Genomic DNA, 20,251 nt, shown 5'->3' with positions numbered 1-20,251 from the left:
GTGTTCGGTGTTCCCTCTGGCAAGTTGCTTGGGTTCTTTGTATCACATCGCGGGATCGAAGCCAACCCTGATAAGATCAAGGCCATCGAGCAGATCCAAGCACCAAGGACGGTTAAGGATGTGAGGCGCCTGACGGGATGTGTTGCCGCGCTAAGCAGATTCATCTCCAAGTCTGTCGAGCGCGCCCTACCGTTCTTCAAAATTTTGAAGAAGGACGGCCCTATGAAGTGGACCCCAGAAGCAGATGCAGCTTTGCAAGAGTTGAAGGCCTACTTGTCCTCTGTGCCTACCTTGGTTGCCCCCAAACCTCAGGAGCCGTTGTTGCTATACTTGGCGGCAACCAACCAAGTGGTCAGTGCGGCCTTGGTAGCACAGAGAGAAGTGGATGAGGCAGAAACTGAGTGGAAAACGGCAGAGTTAGAGAAGCATCAGGATAGTGATGAGCACAGCAACGAGAGCAACCCAAAGGACGCGGCAAGGAAGAAAGTGGTGTAGCGCCCAGTGTACTTCGTCAGCTCCCTGCTATAGGGGGCTAGATCAAGGTACTCTAGTGTGCAGAAGTTGATCTTTGGCCTTGTTATGGCCTCAAGGAAGCTTCGCCACTACTTCCAAGCCCATGAGATTACGGTTGTTACTCGTTTCCCGTTGCAAAGGATACTCTGAAACCCAGAGGCTACCAGCAGAATAGTGGAGTGGGCTTTGGAGTTATCCAGCTTTGGTTTGAAGTTTGAGAGCACATCAACTATTCAGAGCAGGGCATTGGTAGAGTTTATTGCAGAATGGACGCCAACCCCTGATGAGGAAGTGACAGAGACAGCTATCCCCGGCAAGGAATCGCCCCAAGAATGGATTATGTATTTCGATGGTGCCTTTTCCCTGCAAGGTGTAGGAGCCGGCGTGCTTCTTGTTGCCCCCTCCGGGGAGCACTTGAAGTACATCATCCAAATGCATTTTTTCTGGGAAGAGGCAACCAACAATACAGCTGAGTATGAAGGACTCCTTGTCGGGCTCAGGATTGCAGCTGAATTGGGAATCAAGAAGTTGATCATTCGAGGAGATTCTTGGCTTGTGGTGAGACAAGTCAGCAAGGATTACCAAAGTCCATTGATGGAGGCATACGTCGAGGAAGTGAGGAGATTGGAGGGGCACTTTGACAGATTGCAAACAGAGCACGTACCCCATGCGGAAAACGGCATAGGTGATCATCTGTCAAGCTGCGCTGAAGCTTCCTATGGAACCAGGGACTTTTGTTCTCCATCTCACTCAGCCCTCCGTATCCCCAGCAACAATGGCCCGGAAGAGGAGAAAGTTGGACTACGGTAAGCCTCTCTCGGTAGAGCCGTCTGCTCCCGGCAGATTCCCTGTCGGAAACAACTCCACACAGCCTGCCGGACCACCCCCTCCAGCCGGGTCCACGAACCCCGCGAATGAGGCTGGTGCTCCCACCGCAGAGGAGGTGCCGTTAGTCCTTGTTGACGAGCCCTAGGCTCCAACTTGGGCAAGGCACATTGTCCACTTTCTCCAAACAGGAGAGCTTCCCGGCGACCAAGATGAAGCTGAAAGAGTAGCCCGGAGGGCCAGTATGTATCAGTTTGCTGATGACACTCTATACAGAAGGAGGCCCAATGGTGTGAAATTGAAGTGTGTCTGCCGGGAAGAAGGAAAGGAACTGCTGGCTGAGATTCACAGAGGAATGTGCGGCTCCCACATTGGATCAAGGGCATTAGTTGGGAAAGCATTCCGGTAAGGATTCTATTGGCCCATAGCACTCCAAGATGTGGTCGAGCTAGTCACGACATGTGAAGTCTGCCAGTTCCATTCCAAGAAAACGCACCTGCCTGCCCAAGCTCTTCAAACAATCCCTCTATCATGGACATTTTCAGTCTGGGGGCTCGATATCCTCGGCCCCTTCCCCCGAGCAATCGGGGGCTTTGAATTCTTGTTCGTTGCCATAGACAAGTTTACAAAGTGGCTGGAAGTGACAGCCGTGAGAAAGGTGACTGCTCAATCGGCTATCAAGTTCTTGAAAGAATTGGTGTGTCGTTTTGGAGTTCCGGCAAGGATCATCACTGACAACGGCACCCAGTTCATGAGCCGCGCCTTCATGCAATATGTTCATACCCTCGGATGCAAGATCTCATTCCCCTTTGTGGCACACCCCCGGAGCAATGGACAAGCTGAGAGGGCGAACGCTGAAGTGTTGCGTGGACTCAAGACGAGAACTTTTGATACGCTGCAGAAGCACGGCAGGTGGTGGATCGAGGAGCTGCCAGTAGTTCTCTGGTCCCTCAGAACGACACTGAACCGAGCTACCGGGCAGACTCCCTTCTCCCTAGTCTACGGGGCAGAAGCAGTTATCCCCACGGAACTCATTTACGGGTCGCCTCGAGTGCTTGCCTATGATGAAGTAGCGCAAGATCAGCACCGGCATGACGACGTTGTGCTACTCAAGGAGAACCGTCTCCGGGCTGCTACGTGTGCTGCATGCTACCAGCAAGCCCTGTGTCGCTATCATAGCTGTAGGGTTCATGCCTGGTGTTTTGAGGAAGGTGACAATGTCCTTAGGCGCGTCCAGTCCACCAAGGGTACACACAAGTTGTCACTGAAGTGGGAACACCCTTACCGGGTAGTACGAGTCACCAGACTGGCGCAGTCCGTCTAGAGACCGGAGATGGCACTCGGTTGCAGAACTCATGGAATATTGAGCATCTCCTCAAGTTCTACCCGTAAGGCATGGCTGTCGGGCCCTGCCCGACAGCCACCCTTTTGTACAGGCCTTGCCTCAGTTGCATGTAACCCCTTATACAAAGCCGGGGCGATGACCCCGTGCAAGACAAAATAAAGAAGCGTTGTAGGGGGGGCCAACTAAGATTGCATGCATACATGAGCATACCAATATCACTGCATAAGCATTTCATGAGCATTTGCATATGCATATAGATAGGATCGCATCTTGCATTCATTCTCATCTGCATGAAGCTGCAGGTTCCTGCCGTGGACTTGGCTTCTATGAGTTGAGAAGATTGCTCAGCACTGCGGTCCCCGGCAAGCCAAACAGATAAGTTTTACCTCTTGTCCATTAGTGATCTGTAAAGCTACAACTTGAGGATGAGAAGACCTCGCCACTCTTTTGAGACTTAGGTGCTCCCATCCATGACTCGAACATTGCTTCGGTCAGAATGGTCGCAGTAGCCTCTGGGGAAAAAAGTTGGCGGGGGGCTGGCCCCTCTGTCTGTTCCCTGGCAGACGTAGCTCTCCGACAGACAAAGAGGGCACCGGCAAGATAGCGTGCCATGGAAAACTCGTTTATTTACATTAAAGAGGCATCTCACCTCTGCATGGACGTACACATGCACGAGTTCTTGGCAAGGTTCATCTTTTTCATTCATATGCTAATACAAGTACAAGCATTACAGAACACAAACATGGACTCGAGAGATTACATTATTTGAATTAAAATTTGGCAACTGCCTACAAATTTAAGATTGAAAAAAGATAAGTGCCCCGTTATGCCTTTTCCCCTGTCCATCTCCTATAGGAAGAGGTCGAAGAGGCCAGAGGCGGGCACAGCTGGGATTCGGTGCCTCCCCAGGATCAGGACGACACCGCTCCCTAGCAAGGAGGAAGAAACCGGAGGGCGGGCGTGGATGGTGACGCTGTCGGAGGACCAGATGAGAGGCACGGAGTCACTGGCAAACACGACTCGTCGGAACGGTCATTGTCGGTGTCAAAACCGACCGATCTCGGGTAGGGGGTCCCGAACTGTGCATATGAGGATCAAAGGTAACAGGAGACAGGGGACACGATGTTTACCCAGGTTCGGGCCCTCTTAATGGAGGTAATACCCTACTTCCTGCTTGATTGACTTTGATGAGTATAGGGGTTACAAGAGTCGATCTACCTCGAGATCGTAATGGCTAAACCCTAGATGTCTAGCCTATATGATTTGTGATAGCCTCTACAGACTAAACCCTCCAGTTTATATAGACACTGGATGGGCCTAAGGTTGTATAGAGTCGGTTTACAAAGGAAGGAAACTATACATCCGGACGTCAAGCTTGCCATCCACGCAAAGGAGAGTCCCATCCGGACACGGGGGAAGGCCTTCTATCTTGTATCTTCACGGCCCATGAGCCCGGCCCATGCTACATAGCCCGGACACCCGAGGACCCCATAATCCAGGACTCCCTCAGTAGCCCCTGAACCAGTCTTCCGATGACGATGTGTTCGGTACGCAGATTGTCTTCGGCATTGCAAGGCGGGTTCCTCCTCCAAATACTTCAAAGCAGTCTTCTGAATAAAAGAACTTTATCCGGCTCTGTATAACAGTCACAACCCTCAACCACAAGGGCACAATACTTAATCAAAATAAGGCATGTCTACTAACAGCTTTTTTGGCGAAACGTTACGTCTGGCCTCTTTATTATTTCGAACTGTTTTCTTGGCCTCTCGCTTCGCGTTTCGAGGCACAACCTCCATTGACATGTCTTGTCAAAGCAGAGATTGTGTCCCCTTATTGCGGGATTCTCATCAATACGGGTTTGGGTAATCCAACCGTATCGTTCGCATGACCCCTTGGGAATAGGCAAGTTTTAAGGCTAGCGGGGTAGGCGCTTGATATTCATGGCCTATATAAGCAGATAAAGATCCATCTTTTTTACCCCACACCTTCTTCCTTCCTCAGCCTTCCCATCCTCGAGCTCCAGCGCCCAAGCTTCGATCTTCCCCACCGCCACCAACCCCTCTGGCCATGTCCGGATCCGGCTCTCAAGGCAAGTGGGTGGCCTCCTCCGTGACGGAGAAGGACATCAAGGAGCTCCGGGAGACGGGGTACCTGAGTGCGGACATTGCGCACAGGATCCCTGCCAAGAAGCATGTCATCCCCACCCCGGAGCCCGGCGAAAGGGTGGTTTTTATCCCCCACTTCCTCCGTGGACTAGGGTTTCCACTTCACCCTTTTGTCCACGGCCTCATGTTCTATTATGGGTTAGATTTCCACGATATAGCCCCAAACTCCTTCCTCCACATCTCGGCATTTATTGTCGTGTGCGAGGCGCTCCTCCGCATCCCCCCCCACTTCGGCCTATGTCTCACTGACGTGATCCAGGTGATGATATTCCGCCGGACCCTTCCCTGTCAGCGCCGGCCTCTCCATATGTGGGAGTTCAATCCGAAAGGGCCACGGACCCTGCAGCGATTCTTCGGCATGATGCATGAAGAGATTTGGAAGCTGCTTTTCAAGGCCCAGAAGTCATGGCCGGAGATGACGACGACATCGGCCTCGACTGCGCTCATCCAGCCACCCCGGTAAGTTTTGTTAGTTTCCGAACATAACTTAGTTCACAAATCAAAGGGGTATGCTGAGACTTCCATACTTTAATCAGGGCTGGACAAAGAAGGCGGAGCGGATCAGTGTCCGGCTCCGCTACCTGGAAACCCAGCTGATCCTTTGCTGACAAGGATGTTGGTTCCAGCACCGTACCAGGCGCTGGAGAAGAAGGCCAAGAAGAAGGGCAAGGAGGCCAAAGGTGGCCTCCGCCGTAAAGGTACTTCGGACGTTGTGTCCGGAGATACCAAAGCTCTCTCCTCCCATGAGGGAGATGAAGACGAAGAGGAGGAGGAGGAAGAGAGCAATTCTCCCCTTAAGGGGGGAGAAGAAAAGGGCGGCCTCCGTAGACCCAGAGGCGGAGGCGTCCAAGAGGGGGAAGATCTCCCTCCCGGATGGCTCGGATTCGGATGCCGAAGCCATCCCTAAGTGGCACCCCAGGTTGAAGCCCCTGGCCGCATCGTAAGTATCTATAGATGTTTTACACATATCCAGCCTTTTATAATTGTAATATAACATATTATTTGTGTGTTGCAGTCCGGTCCGTGATCTCCCCCAACTATCATCATGTTCGGGGAACTCGCTGGAGCCGGGGATGGTGGAGAGCGAGATGCCTCCGCGAGCCTCTCCGCCAACTGTCACGGACGTCACTGAAGTGTTGTCTCAAAGAGCCTCTCCGGGCCATGGAGAGGTGCGAGAGGCCGCCAAGACGGCACCAGAGGGTAACACCTTGGCTGCCGAGAACATGGGGGAACCAACCCCCATGGAGACTGACGGCGGGGGCCATGACCAATCCGGCCCCCAGCCGAACATCATTCCGGAGACCCACACAGTTCCGAAATCGAGTGAGCAACCCCCTTTGAAGGAGGGGGCAGCGTTGACTCCGCCGGCGACCTCCATCAATCCGGAGGCGCCGGACACTTTGGTGGAAGCACTTCGACGTGCTTCCATCGTGGAGGAGCACCGTACCCTGATGGGTACGGTGGTTGAGAAGGTTCAGTCCGCCAAAAGCGGGCTGAACGAAGCCTTCACCGGCCTGTTAACAGGCTTTGAGGTATGCGATGTAATACTCTTAGCTGCTTTGCATGTGCAAAAAATATGCCTGTGTATAGATAGTAGCCCCTGAGACTCTGTTCGGCTTGAAAAAAAGGCCGAACAGAGGATCAAGTAATATTCACAGGAGATAACATACTTGTCTATTTTGATAAACAGGCTTCACTGTTAGCAGCGACCGCCCAGGCCACCAAAGCATCCAAACTCGAGCGGAAGCTGGAGCTGGCCGATGAGGATCTCGTCCGTATCAACAAACGGCTTGATGAAGTGCAGGGTATGGTTTGACAAGGTGTTTACACACCTGAAGTAATGTGCCAATGCAGAGTCTGATCTCTTGTGTTGCCCTGATCATATTTGCAGGTAGTGCAGCCGAGGTCGAGACCCTGAAGAGCGCCCTTACCCAAGCCAAGGAGCAGGCACAGGTGAGCCAAGCGGCCGCTGACAATGCGGCTACGAATTTAAAGGCCGAGCAGGTCACCCGCCACAAGTATGAGGAGCGGGTGACCGAAGTGGAACAGGAGCTCAAGGATGCCGCCAGCAAGTGCGAGGCCTTGGAGGAGAAAAATAAGGCCCAAGTGGTCAATCTCACCAAGGCTCTCCAGGAGGCCAAGGAGGCGCGGACCGAGTCCCGGGCGGCGCGCGAGGAGATCAAGTAGGCCAAACAGATAGTGGCTGGTAAGCCCTTTCTTTTACAGAGTATATTTGGCGGTCGGAGATATACCTTGCTTAATCAACTACGGAGTTCTCCATTCGCCTTTGCGGATCTTCCAAGGAGTGTTGCCGACGCCGCACAGTATTTCCGGGCCCAAGAAGGGAACACAACGGAGAAGCTCTTCTGGTCGTAGTACCTGGCACCGGAGCGGCCAGCGCTACTGAACAACAAAATGATGCAGTTGGCGGAGCTGCATAGGATGTCCGGTTTGGCTGTGAAGGACATCATAGTCCGGCTATGGCCAGCCGGACCCATTCCTAGCAGCTACTTCGGCCTAGTAAAGCGGCTCGGCGACGCCTCGCCCCGAGTTGAAGCTGTGAAGCGCTCGGCGTGCATAGAGGGCGCGCGGATGGCCTTTGCCCGTGTCAAGATGCACTGGGCGAAGATGAAGGCCGCCGTCGTGGCAGTCGAGGGTCCGCCCGAAGGCAAGGACTACCGCATGCCGGAGCAATATTTCGAAGACGTCCTAGAGGGTGCCCGTTTAATAGAGGGTCAATGCTTGAAGGATATCATGTTTGAGTGAATGTATTCGGGCTGCCCAGAGTTTGTTTTATGAACCAAGGCTTTTGTAATATATTTGTGCCTTTTATCTGAAATTATGTTCCTTCTATGCGGCCGTTTTTATTTCTGAAAGTTTGCCAGTCGTCGGCTTCAGCCCCCACGTAGATACTACGGAGGTGTTCGGAATAGCACATGACCACACTTGACCCAATGTCTTGGTCCGTAAAGGAGGTGTCTGTGCAGCGAACCAGGCAATCAGACTATGCGGCTTTATCACTCTCACTTAGCCATAGGAGTTTGACAATGGGACCATGAGCTAGCCACTGGTGCGTGTGCGGCTATCCGAACTTGGATGCCTTAGGCGCGTGACTGGGTGGAGGCCAGTCCTTTGTATAATACGGAAAAAATCACAAGAGATTTAGTAAGTCACCGAACAGCTGACCAGCTCTCGCTATATCATGACAGTCAGTTTTCGGCTTTCTCTACTGAGGTGTTTGACCGGACGAACCAGGAACACAATCGCAGCAGTTCTCCCTTTACTACCTTAGCCGAATAAGCGGAACATAAGGTGGTAACCACAGGAGCCGGGCAACCCAACTATTGAACAAAGACATGATTCGGAGCCGATGCATATAATGCAGTATTCGGGACGCCGAAGTATACTGTAAAAGTGTTCGGACTTTTTTTTTGAAAAAAATATGTGGCCGAATAGAGCCCCTGGCAATTTATCCCCAAGTGTATATGTCAATCTGACATGAAGACGGAATGCAGATTATGAAATAAGCCAATACCGAATAGGGTTGGACAAAACTGTTTCCACTATAGTCTGATTGATACGTCAACACGTGCTCTTACAGATAATGCCATAAGCATTAAGGCTATTTTACGTGCCAAAAATTTGTAAGCAAGGGAAAGCTGTATACAGGTCCTAAAAAAAGGTGGTCTTGAAGATCCTTTGGACACCCTGCCACACGTCTGCGCTGCTTTTCACCTTGGTGAAGGATCCTTTGAGAGGATCAACGATCGTATATATAGAAGGGGCCTGGGAAAGGGCCCTTGTACCACCGAAAAGTGATCTAGCTTTTTAAAGAACCTGAAATAAGAGAGAAAAGAGAAAAGGGGAGAAGAAGAAGAAGACTAAGGTCCGAATAGTGTCGAGCCGTATTGTGGACCTTGTCCTTGGTGTGCCTCCGTCTTTGCCCACGGTATTTTTAGTGCGTAGTTATGCACGCGTGGTACTTGTGTCGCGATTAGGTGGGGGTTTCGACGGAGGCCGAATTGCTAGTCCCGCTCTGGATGAACCAAACTGTCGTTCTGCAGGGTAGGCCGAACTCGTTTGACAGTGTCCGGGGGCTTGATGGCCGATGAAGTATTCGGCTTGATAAGGCCACCCTGTTCCTCAGATGCGAGGGCCGTGGTATGCTCCTCAGTACGGAGGGAGCGCTCCATATTTCCATTGACTGTTATAACACCGCGTGGTCCGGGCATCTTGAGCTTTAGATAAGCGTAGTGTGGGACTGCATTGAAACGGGCAAAAGCGGTTCGTCCGAGCAGCGCATGATAACTACTGCGGAAGGGGACAATGTCGAAGATCAAGTCTTCACTTCAGAAATTATCCGGTGAGCCGAAGACTACTTCCAGCGTTATTGAACCTGTGTAGCAGGCCTCCATGGCGGGTATTACTCCTTTAAAGGTTGTTTTAGTGGGCTTGATCCTTGACGGATCGATACCCATTTTACGGACGGTGTCCTGATAAAGCAGGTTGAGACTGTTGTCGCCATCCATGAGGACTCGCGTGAGATGAAATCCGTTGATGATTGGATCGATGACCAATGCTGCCGAACCTCCATGACGGATACTGGTCGGATGGTCCCTACGATCAAAAGTGATCGGGCAAGCCAACCATGGGTTGAATTTTGTGGCGACTGGCTCTATGGCGTAGACGTCCCTTAGTGCGCGCTTGCGCTCCTGCTTAGGGATATGAGTGACGTAGATCGTATTCATTGTTTTTACCTCGGGGGGAAATTTCTTTTGTCCCCCTGTGTTCGGTAGGCAAGGCTCTTCATCGTCCTCGCTCGGCGGCCCTTTCCCCTTGTGTTCAGTATTTAACTTACCGGCTTATTTAAAGACCCAACAATTTCTGTTGGAATGATTGGCAGGCTTGTCCGGGGTACCATGAATCTGGCAAGGCCAATCGAGTACTTTTTCCAAACTTGATGGACAATCTTTGTTTCCTTTGAATGGCTTCTTCCGCTGACCGGATTTAGAGCCACTGAATCCGGCGTTGACCGATGTGTCTTCGGTATCTTGATTGTTGCTTCGACGCTTGTGTTTGCTGCGTCGTGGCCTACCATTGCCGTCTCTGGCTTCGGAGGTGCCAGGGTCGCTGGTACTATTGCTTCTACAAGCTAACCAGATGTCTTCTCCTGCGCAAAAGCGGGTCATGAGTGCAGTAAGGGCTGCTATGGACTTCGGTTTTTCTTGGTCGAGGTGTCGGGCGAGCCATTCGTCATGGACGCTATGTTTAAAGGCCGCAAAGTCTTCGGCGTCCGGACAATCGACGATTAGGTTCTTTTTAATTAGGAACCTAGTCCAGAGTTTGCGGGCTGACTCTCCGGGTTGCTGGACTATATGACTGAGGTCATCGGCGTCCGGAGGCCGGACATAGGTACCTTGAAAGTTGTCTCTAAAGGCATCTTCCAAATCTTCCCAGCTACCAATGGAGTTCTCTAGGAGGCTGTTTAACCAATGTCGTGCTAGTCCCTTTAGCTTTAAAGGGAGATATTTGATGGCATGGAGATCGTCACCACGAGCCATATGGATATGGAGAAGGAAATCTTCAACCCACACCGCGGGATCTGTCGTGCCGTCGTATGACTCGATGTTTACGGGTTTAAACCCTTCTGGGAACTGGTGCTGCATTACCTCATCGGTAAAGCATAAGGGGTGTGCGGCGCCTCTGTATCGGGCGACATCACGGCAGAGTTCAGACGACATTTGTGTGTGATTTTCGGCTCGGGTGAGGTTATGCCTATCGCGCCAGGCCTGATGGCCGTCTTCTCACGTTGGCGCGTGCACCCTTGATCCGTAGATTGATCTGGCTTGGCCTGCTCTATTGTCCAGGTCATGTCGTAGGTCGTAGGTGTATCCAGGAGCCGCTGCCTCCTTGCCTCTATGGCGAGGTGGTGCAGGTCGGTGTTCGGCGTGAGTAGCCACTTTATCTTGCCCACGTGGTGGACGGTCTGGTTCATCAGCGTGGTCATATCTCGACGGTATTGGCTCAAGGGCCTCGTCGTCGAATTGTGGTAGTAGCCGACGCTTTGGATAACTCTTTGTTGGGCGCTCGAGGCCGTATTCCTCGGCAGCTAGGACCTGGGTCTATAATTGAGTGTATCCTGTTCGGCTTGGAGCTATTGCTGCTTCTTTTTTAGGCTTCTCGCAGTGGTGATTAGTTGGCGCTTAAAGCGCTCCTGCTCGAGGGGTTCCTCTGGCACGATGAAATGTTTGTTGTCGAGGCTAACATCATCCTTGGAGATCGGTAGATAATTACTATCTTTCTAATCCTCATCTCCAACCTGCTCGTCGGAGTTAACATGCCCATCTTCCCGTTCGTCCTGTTTGGGCGTAGGCTCATCGGGGTCTTCGGCATTGTCCGGAGTGTTATCGTCTCTGGTGCCGGTATTACTTTCCTTTCCGTAACGTGATTTTGAGCAGCGTCATTGACGTCGACGTTTTGGTGGTGCATCCGCAGGTTTATCCTCGATAGGATCCTTCCTGCCTTCGTCGTCGTCTTCTTTGGGTGTATCCACCATGTACACATCATATGTGGAGGTAGCCATCCAGCGCCCGGTGAATGACGGGTCTTGGCTTTGTTTGTCTCCGTCATCGTTGTCCATGCCGTCGATGTCTTCGAAGGCATAATCCAGCATGTCGGTTAAGTCTTAGATAGTGGCGATGAAGTGGGTGGTGGGTGGGACGTGAAATTCCCTGCTCTCAGCCCCTAATCCAGGCTGGGCATGGTTCGGAGGTGATTCATGTGTGATAGCAAGGGATCGCATTAAGTCCAGAGCGTCGTTTAAGAGTGAGGTTTGGACGGGGAAACGAAGGTCCGCGGAGCTAGTCAGGGAAAAAGCCTCCTGGCCATGCTCACTTGGCGCGGACCTCGAGGGTACGGAGCTAGGGTCCGGGGGCGAGTCCATCTTTTCAATGATCAGGGGAACCCAGTTTGACTCCGGGCTTGCCGATGACACAGTCGCCTCCACGTCTCCGGTAGTGAGCTTCATAATAACAGAGAGACCGGTGGGCTCGGAGCTCCCATCTTCGGACCCGGCAGTTTGCTCCGGATCTAAGGCCAGAGCGGTGGTCGAGGCCGTGAACCCTTTGAAGATCAAGTCTCCTCGGATATCAGCAAAATAATTCAAGTTCCCAAAACTGATCTGGTGACCAGGGCGTAGCTGTCGATCTGTTCGAGATGGCCAATTGAATTGGCATGCGGAGCGAAGCCGCCGAACATAAAAAATTGACCGGGGAGGAAAGTTTCCCCGGAAATAGCATCATTGTTGATGACCGAGCGAGCCATCAAACCTTCTGTCGACGGCACAGTGGAACTCTCAATGAAAGTACCAATGTCGGTGTCAAAACCGGCCAATCTCGGGTAGGGGGTCCCTAACTGTGCGTCTGAGCATCGAAGGTAACAGGAGACAGGGGACATGATGTTTACCCAGGTTCGGGCCCTCTTAATGGAGGTAATACCCTACTTCCTGCTTGATTGACTTTGATGAGTATATGGGTTACAAGAGTCGATCTACCTCGAGATCGTAATGGCTAAATGCCTAAACCCTAGATGCCTGGCCTATATGATTTGTGATAGCCTCTACGGACTAAACCCTCCATTTTATATAGACACTGGATGGGCCTAGGGTTGTACAGAGTCGGTTTACAAAGGAAGGAAACTATACATCCGGACATCAAGCTTGCCATCCACGCAAAGGAGAGTCCCATCCGGACACGGGGGAAGGCCTTCTATCTTGTATCTTCACGGCCCATCAGCCCGGCCATGCTACACAGCCCGGACACCCGAGGACCCCATAATCTAGGACTCCCTCAGTCGTCCCGTTCTTGACGCGTCGTGGGTTGTCGCTGCCGTCCGCATCACTACCACCCGAAGACCTCGGCGTGGCCATCACGCTAGACGCCATGCTTTCTAAGCCCTCCCACAGAGAGCATGGTCGTCCTCAGGAGCCCTGACGTTAGAAGCCACCGCACGTCCCGGAGACGTATGAGAAAGCATGGAGCCCTCTTGCACAATAGGAGAACGACGCACAGGGGGAGCCAGATTCGCCCCTTTTAGTGATGAATCCCTTCCATGGCTCTTCCCCAGCGATGCAAGAGGAAGAAGAACGAGGAGCAACCGACTACCGTGCGCCATGCCTGCCCTGAGCTGCGACATGGTGTCGCTCGCATCCCCTCCCACCGGAGTCAAGGCCACGGGCGGCCCGGTGGCAAGCACGCCGGGATTGCCACCCCTGGCGTCGTCGCCACGCCGCTCGAGTCTCCCTTTCATACCCAGGGGAGACCTCAAGATGGAGCCCGGGGGCTAGCCCCAGGCTCTTCTCTTCAACATGACCAGCAGAAGCATGAGACAGAGGAGAATGGATGTGGGGTTGGATGACTCCACCCTCCTCCGCCCCTTCTATTATAGGCAGGGCGAGGAGGGGGGCTGCTCCATCAACGGGCGGCCGTCGTCCTCATCCGCCAATTCAAGACGACCAGGCTCTCACCATGATGCTCTCCCGCGCCACGCGCCTCCGTTACCTACCCCGCGTGATGCATGCAGTATACGTGGCTAAGGATAAAGGCATGGTGCAAAGAGTGAATTGGCCATTTCTACCCCGTCCGTTAAAGTCATTCACGGGCCATTACTGGAGCGGCCCCACCACCATTGGCTTCACACGGCGCGCGGGGAAAACGGAAAACCAGTCCGGAATCAGGGCTAATGAAGAAGCAAGAAAGACTTCAAGAGACTAGCCTCTTCAGCGACCCTGCCTGTGCACTTATTTGGCCCTACCCCGACGATGCTCGGCAGCGCGTTTGGGGCAGGCCCGGGGGCTTCTGTCGGTGCAAAAAACCCTGGGTCTGTTGCCCAGACTCTGCACAGGCACGAGAACAAGATTTAAGCACCAACCCAAGTCAGAGAAAAAGGGATCAAGAGATTCGAAGGACCAGCATGCAGATCGGAGAGACCAAGATCGAGCCAGAGAAGCAAGATATCGCCCAGAGAAAGGCCTCCCTTGTCAGGCAGGCGAGCCCGGCAAGGGGCGAGGCCACCACCAGAAGCAAGCAACCGAAGCACTCCGGCAGGGCCTTCCGGGGCTCACGGAGGCAAAACCACCTCACCAACCACTCAACCACGACCCATGTCATCAATCAGTGTGGTGTCAAGCCGCAAAGTTACTGAGTGGCAGTCATTTGCCACATGGCTGCCTCTCCTTATAGAAGAAACCCGCAGATGACACCCGTCCTATGACGTGTCAAGAGAACAAGTGCAGAGCTGGCAAGATAGCCCGGCAAGCCTTGCCGGACAACCAGTGATGTGACACTAAGCGGTGCATTTAATGCGCCCTGTCAACCCGCAGAGTTAAGTATGATAGCACTGCTTGCTATCATATCGGTGCATAATGACTACTTTGCCATTGTGGTGACCCCTTGATCTATAAAAGGGGGCCCATGGCAACTGTAGAAAGGGTTAGAAGGTTGGATAACTCACGCCCCCATATGCGCGTAGTCGTTGCTGCCCCAAGGCAACCTCTACCGGGCAAGTGTACTACGCTCACCACCACCTTTTCCACCATCAATCCACCAAAGCAGGAGTAGGATTTTACGCCTCACGGCGGCCCAGACCTAGGTAAATTGCCTGTGTGATCTCTGTCGTGCTGCCCCACGCCCCTCTGCTCCTTGTGCAACACGTCGCCCCCTGCCAAACCAGCAAGGGACCTCCTGGTCCCATGGGTGCTCGTGGTTTCTTGCGACACTTGGTGGTCCATGAGGCCAACCTAGTAGGGGGTCCTGACCTGAATGTAGGGGTTGCTCCCCAGGCGGCCTCCCTCGGCTCGATGATGTAAAACCACTCCTTTTGCTACATCTGGACGGTGTCAATGAAGTGGCCGTCTGACCACTAGACCCGCGTCAGTTTACTAATCATGGCCCCTCCACAGTCCGCATGCTCGCCGCCAACCACCTTGGGCTTGATGTTGAATACCTTCAGCCATAAACCGAAGTGCGGCTGAACTCGAAGGAGCACTTGACAAACGATGATGAAGGTCGAGATGTGGAGGAGGGAATTGGGGGCTAGATCGTGAAAATCTATCTCGTAAAAGAACATCAACCCCCTTACGAAGGGGTGTAGTGGAAATTCGAGCCCCCTAAGGAAATGGGGGAGGAATATGACCCTTTCGCCCGGCTCGGACGTGGGGATGATCTGGCTCTCTTCAGGGGCCCGATGAGTGACGTTGGCCGACAAATAGCCGGCCTCCTTCAGCTTCAAGATGTCCCCCTCGGTGACGCTGGAGGCCTCCCACTTCCCATTGGCCCCGGATCCAGAAATGGTCGAAGGAGGCAAAGAGGGATTTGCTGTGGAAGCAGAGAGAAGCGGCGCTGGAGCTCTAAAGGTCTACATAGGCAGGAGGTTGAAGAAGGCATGGGATGCAGACTGTAGTAGCCCCCCTTTATAGACCGATGTCAGGCCTGGGATTTCCTTTTTCCATGTCGTTGGCTTCTCTACTTCCCGATATGCCCGTGACATTTTGAGCAGGGAGGGGAATCAAAATCATTAACCATATCCCCCAAAAAAGGGACACGATCTCCACCTCGAGGGGACGTGTCAAACATGGCGTCGGCCTCGAGCCCTGCTTCGAGAAACAGTAACTGCTCAGTGTTATGGCCGGATGCGACTCTTCGTTGAAGGAGAAAAATCTGTCAAATGAAGGCATCATTTGCGCTTGGACAGTATTTTTTATTATTGCCTTCGGTGTTAAGTAAAACTACCATTTAAGATTCCGTACATCACTTGGTTCCGAACATGGGTGAAACATGCTGAAGAACTCGCCTCACAAGCCGAATACTGGTCGGATGAGTGGATGCCGGATACAAGTCTTGGCATTGGAGGAAAGTTCGGGGGCTACTGAGGGAGTCATGGACTAAGGGGTCCTCGGGGCGACGACCCATTGTACATGGGCCGGACTGGTGGAGTCGTATAGTGACAGAAGATCTATGAAGCCGTGGTGCGCCCTCCAAGTCAAAAGGCGTAGGATCTCTTCAAACCCTTATTGTAATCTATCTTCGTTAACCCTAACCCTACTGGTGTCTATATAAACCAAGGGTTTTTAGTCTTTAGGGCAAGAGCTACATTCATCACCTTGTCGCCTTAGGGTTTAGCTCGTGCTGATCTCGAGGTAGATCTACTCTGTAAACCACATCATACATCCAATATAATCAAGCAGGACGTAGGGTATTACCTCTTCGAGAGGGCCCAAACCTGGGTAAACACTGTGTTCATCGTCCCTTGTTCCCCATCGATCCTAGATCCACAGCTCGGGATCCCCTACCCCGAGGTCTGCCGGTTTTGACACCGACAGCAGGTCTCCTCCGCCATCAACGGGAACCGCCTCCGCCGTTGCAGCCATAGCGAGCCATCACCAAGTTAGTGTATGGTTCGGCCCCTTTGTGAAATTTCCTTACTCCAATTCAATGCACAAAGTAAATGCTTGTATTCTTGCCACGATTGGAACATTCCTATCCACACAAAAACTCCTCTAGCTTAGATTTGATGCAAAATCTTAGGGTTAGGTTTCCGCCGAACTCATCTCGGACCGACCAAATTGAAGTTTTTGGTCACACCGATTGGCCCTGGCCATTACACTAAGTACAATTCAGTCTGACCGAAACATACTAATCGATGAGACCGAAAGCAATTTGTCAGTGAAACCCTAGCATCTCGGAGTCACCGAACTGCAACTCGGTCTGGTCGAAACTGCATGTTTAGACCCTGTTGAGTGCTTCGGTGTCACCGAGATTATCAAATCGGTAGCTCCGAAATTCTTTCTGCAGAAAACTAAAGTTAAGATTTTGAATCATTTTTGCAAAAACCAACTGTCTTTTGTGATGCTCATCCACTCTACCTATATCCATCTATTCACAGGGTCAGTTGCAGAGATGTCATAGGCCAGTGATAGTCAGAACAGGTCAAAGGAGCAAGTTAACCTCAGTGAGGGCACACGCCCTACTGGTAGCTATGATGAGGGAAGCAGAAGCACCCCTAGCAACTTGCCAAAGGCTGCTACCAGACAAAGGAAGAAGAGGAATTCTGACAGTGAAGATGAGGATTTTGTGATTGAGGAAGAAGTGACCTCCAAGAACAAAGTGGTCAGGAAAGAGTATGTTGGTGTTGCTGCCACCACCAAGCCAGGTCAGCAAAAGAGATCTCATGCCAAGAGAGCTCCAATGTCCAAAGGCAGAGCATCAACTCAAGAAACTATGCAGTTCACACTTGAGCCCAGAGAGGAAGATGAAGCTGCTGGTGGGAAGAAGAAAAGGAAGGAAAGGGTCAAGAAGACCATTGCCAGAGTTATTGGAAGACCATCCATGATGAGGAATGAGGATGAAGATGAGGAGGAGTAAGAGCATGTTGCACCTCCTGCCAAGTCACAAAAGCTGATGGCTGATGCCATCAAGACTGGTGCTGCTCCTTCCAAGCCCAAGTCTGCTCCCAAACCTGCTGCACCCAAGCCTTCTGTTCCAAAGAGATCCACAAGAAATATCCCAGTTGCAGAGAAGAACAAGGCCCCAGTGCCTGAGGTCCAAGAGGATGATGAGCCACTAGTGCTCAGGAAACTAAAGCCAAAGATTCCATATCATAATGATGATCATCCAGTGGCTGAAAACATGAAGTTGAGGAAGGATCATGGTCTGAGACTATGGAAACATACAGATCCATATGCCACAAGGAGGAGGACTATTGTTGACTACTGTTTCCATACCAGAGAACAACAGGACTTCTATGAGACCGTGTTGTTGGACAAGAAGCCCATTGTGTGTGATATGAAATGGGTTGACTGGAAATACATTGATTCCAATGAAGACTATTTTCCCCATGTACATGAGAGCTTCAGGCTGAATGGAGTTAATACTTTTGTTGGTTAGAAGCTCACTAAATGGAATGATGAGATGATTATGCAGCTTTACTCCACTGCCCACTTTTACCCTGATGGGAAGATTGTCTGGATGACTGAGGGCACCAGGTATCAGTCATCAATCTCTGAATGGGCTGAGCTCATCAAAGCTCCAAAGGAAGAAGAAGATGATCTTGATGTGTATAGCAAACCCAGGAAGGATCACAACTCCATGGCTAACATGTATAAGCCTATTCCTGATGCAGCTCTGGAGACTCACAAGTTGGGATCAATCTACTATTTGCTTGCTGGACTGACCACCATGAACACCATCTTGAGGCATACATTGTTGCCCAAGTCTGGAGATCACGTGATGATACGTGGTCATTCCATCAACTTGCTACACTTTTTTGATGTTCCCCAGAAGTTCAAAGTCATGAGCTTGATAGTTGAGACAATCAAGAGGACAGCAGCCTACCAGAAGAGGTCATGTGGATATGCCCCACACATACAGATGTTGATCAACTACAAGGTTGGCACTGGGACATATCTACTTGACAAATAGCATCTACCTCTTAGGCCTGATTTTGAGGACACTGAAGTTTTCATGGATGCATCACATCCTACTTGTGCTGAGGCCCAGGAGAAGATTGAGAAAGCAAAGGCCGCAAAAGCAGCAAAAGCAACAAGTGCTCCAGATGCTTCAATAGTGAATCTCAAGACTAAGCAAGATCAGCTCACAAATCTGCTAGAAGCTACCATGAGGATTGAGACGAGCTTGTCCACCGTGACTCAGAATCAGGAGAGCTTAGAGAGGATTATTTGAAGGAAATATGCCCTAGAGGCAACAATAAAGTTATTGTTTTATATTTCCTTATATCATGATAAATGTTTATTATTCATGCTAGAATTATATTAACCAGAAACTTGATACATGTGTGGATACATAGACAAAACACCGTGTCCCTAGTAAGCCTCTACTAGACTAGCTCGTTTATCAAAGATGGTTAAGTTTCCTAACCATAGACATGTATTGTCATTTGATGAACGGGGTCACATCATTATGAGAATGATGTGATGGACAAGACCCATCTGTTAGCTTAGCATATTGATCGTTCAGTTTTATTGCTATTGCTTTCTTCATGTCAAATACATATTCCTTCGACTATGAGATTATGCAACTCCCGGATACCGGAGGAATGCCCTTTGTGCTATCAAACGTCACAACATAACTAGGTGATTATAAAGATGCTCTATAGGTATCTCCGAAGGTGTTTGTTGGGTTGGCATAGATCGAGATTAGGATTTGTCACTCCGAGTACCGGAGAGGTATCTCTGGGCCCTCTCGGTAATGCACATCATAAGAAGCCTTGTAAGCAAAGTGACTAATGAGTTAGTTAGAGGATGATGTATTACAGAATGAGTATAGAGACTTGCCGGTAACGAGATTGAACTAGGTATGAAGATATCAACGATCGAATCTCGGGCAAGTAACATACCGATGGACAAAGGGAATAACGTATGTTGTCATAACGGTTCGATCGATAAAGATCTTCGTAGAATATGTAGGAGCCAATATGAACATCCAGGTTCTTCTATTGGTTATTGACCGGAGAGGTGTCTCGGTCATGTTTACATAGTTCTCAAACCCGCAGGGTCTGCACGCTTAACGTTCGATGACGATTTTGTATTATATGAGTTATGTGATTTGGTGACCGAATGTTGTTTGGAGTCCCGGATGAGATCACGGACATGATGAGGAGTCTCGAAATGGTCGAGAGGTAAATATTCATATAGGACGATAACATTCGGACACTAGATGTGTTCTGGGGGTACCGGGTACATATCGGGTCACCGGAAGGGTTTCCGGGCACCCCCCCCCCCCGGGCAACTATATGGGCCTAATGGGCCATGAGGGGGACAGACCAGCCCCTAAGTGGCTGGTGCGCTCCCATATAGGACGATAGGAGGAGAAGGAAAGAGGGGAAGAGATAAGGAAGGGGAGGGATTCGGCCTCCCCCTTCCTTCCCTCTCCCTCCTCTTCCTTCCCCCTCCGGAACTTATGGAAGGGGGGAAGCCGAATTGGGGAGGCGCCCAAGTAGGATTCCTCGTACTTGGGGCACCCCCTTGGCTGCCTCTACTCCCCTCCAACCTATATATATGTGGGGGGCACCGCTAGAACAGACACCAACAATTTTTAGCCGTGTGCGGTGCCCCCCCCCCCACAGTTTACGCCTCCGGTCATATTCACGTAGTGCTTAGGCGAAGCCCTGCGTGGATCACTTCACCATCACCGTCACCATGCCGTTGTGCTGATGGAACTCTCCCTCGACACTTTGCTGGATCAAGAGTTCGAGGGACGTCATCAAGCTGAACGTGTGCAGAACTCGGAGGTGTCGTACGTTCGGTACTTGATCGGTCGGAACGAGAAGTTCGACTACATCAACCGCGTTGTCAAACGCTTCTGCTTTTGGTCTATGAGGGTACGCGGAC

Source organism: Aegilops tauschii, chromosome 2 (genome assembly GCF_002575655.3).
Source record: "Aegilops tauschii subsp. strangulata cultivar AL8/78 chromosome 2, Aet v6.0, whole genome shotgun sequence".
Taxonomy (NCBI): domain Eukaryota; kingdom Viridiplantae; phylum Streptophyta; class Magnoliopsida; order Poales; family Poaceae; genus Aegilops; species Aegilops tauschii.
The sequence above is the reverse complement of the archived record's forward strand: the minus strand, read 5'-3'. Positions refer to the sequence as shown.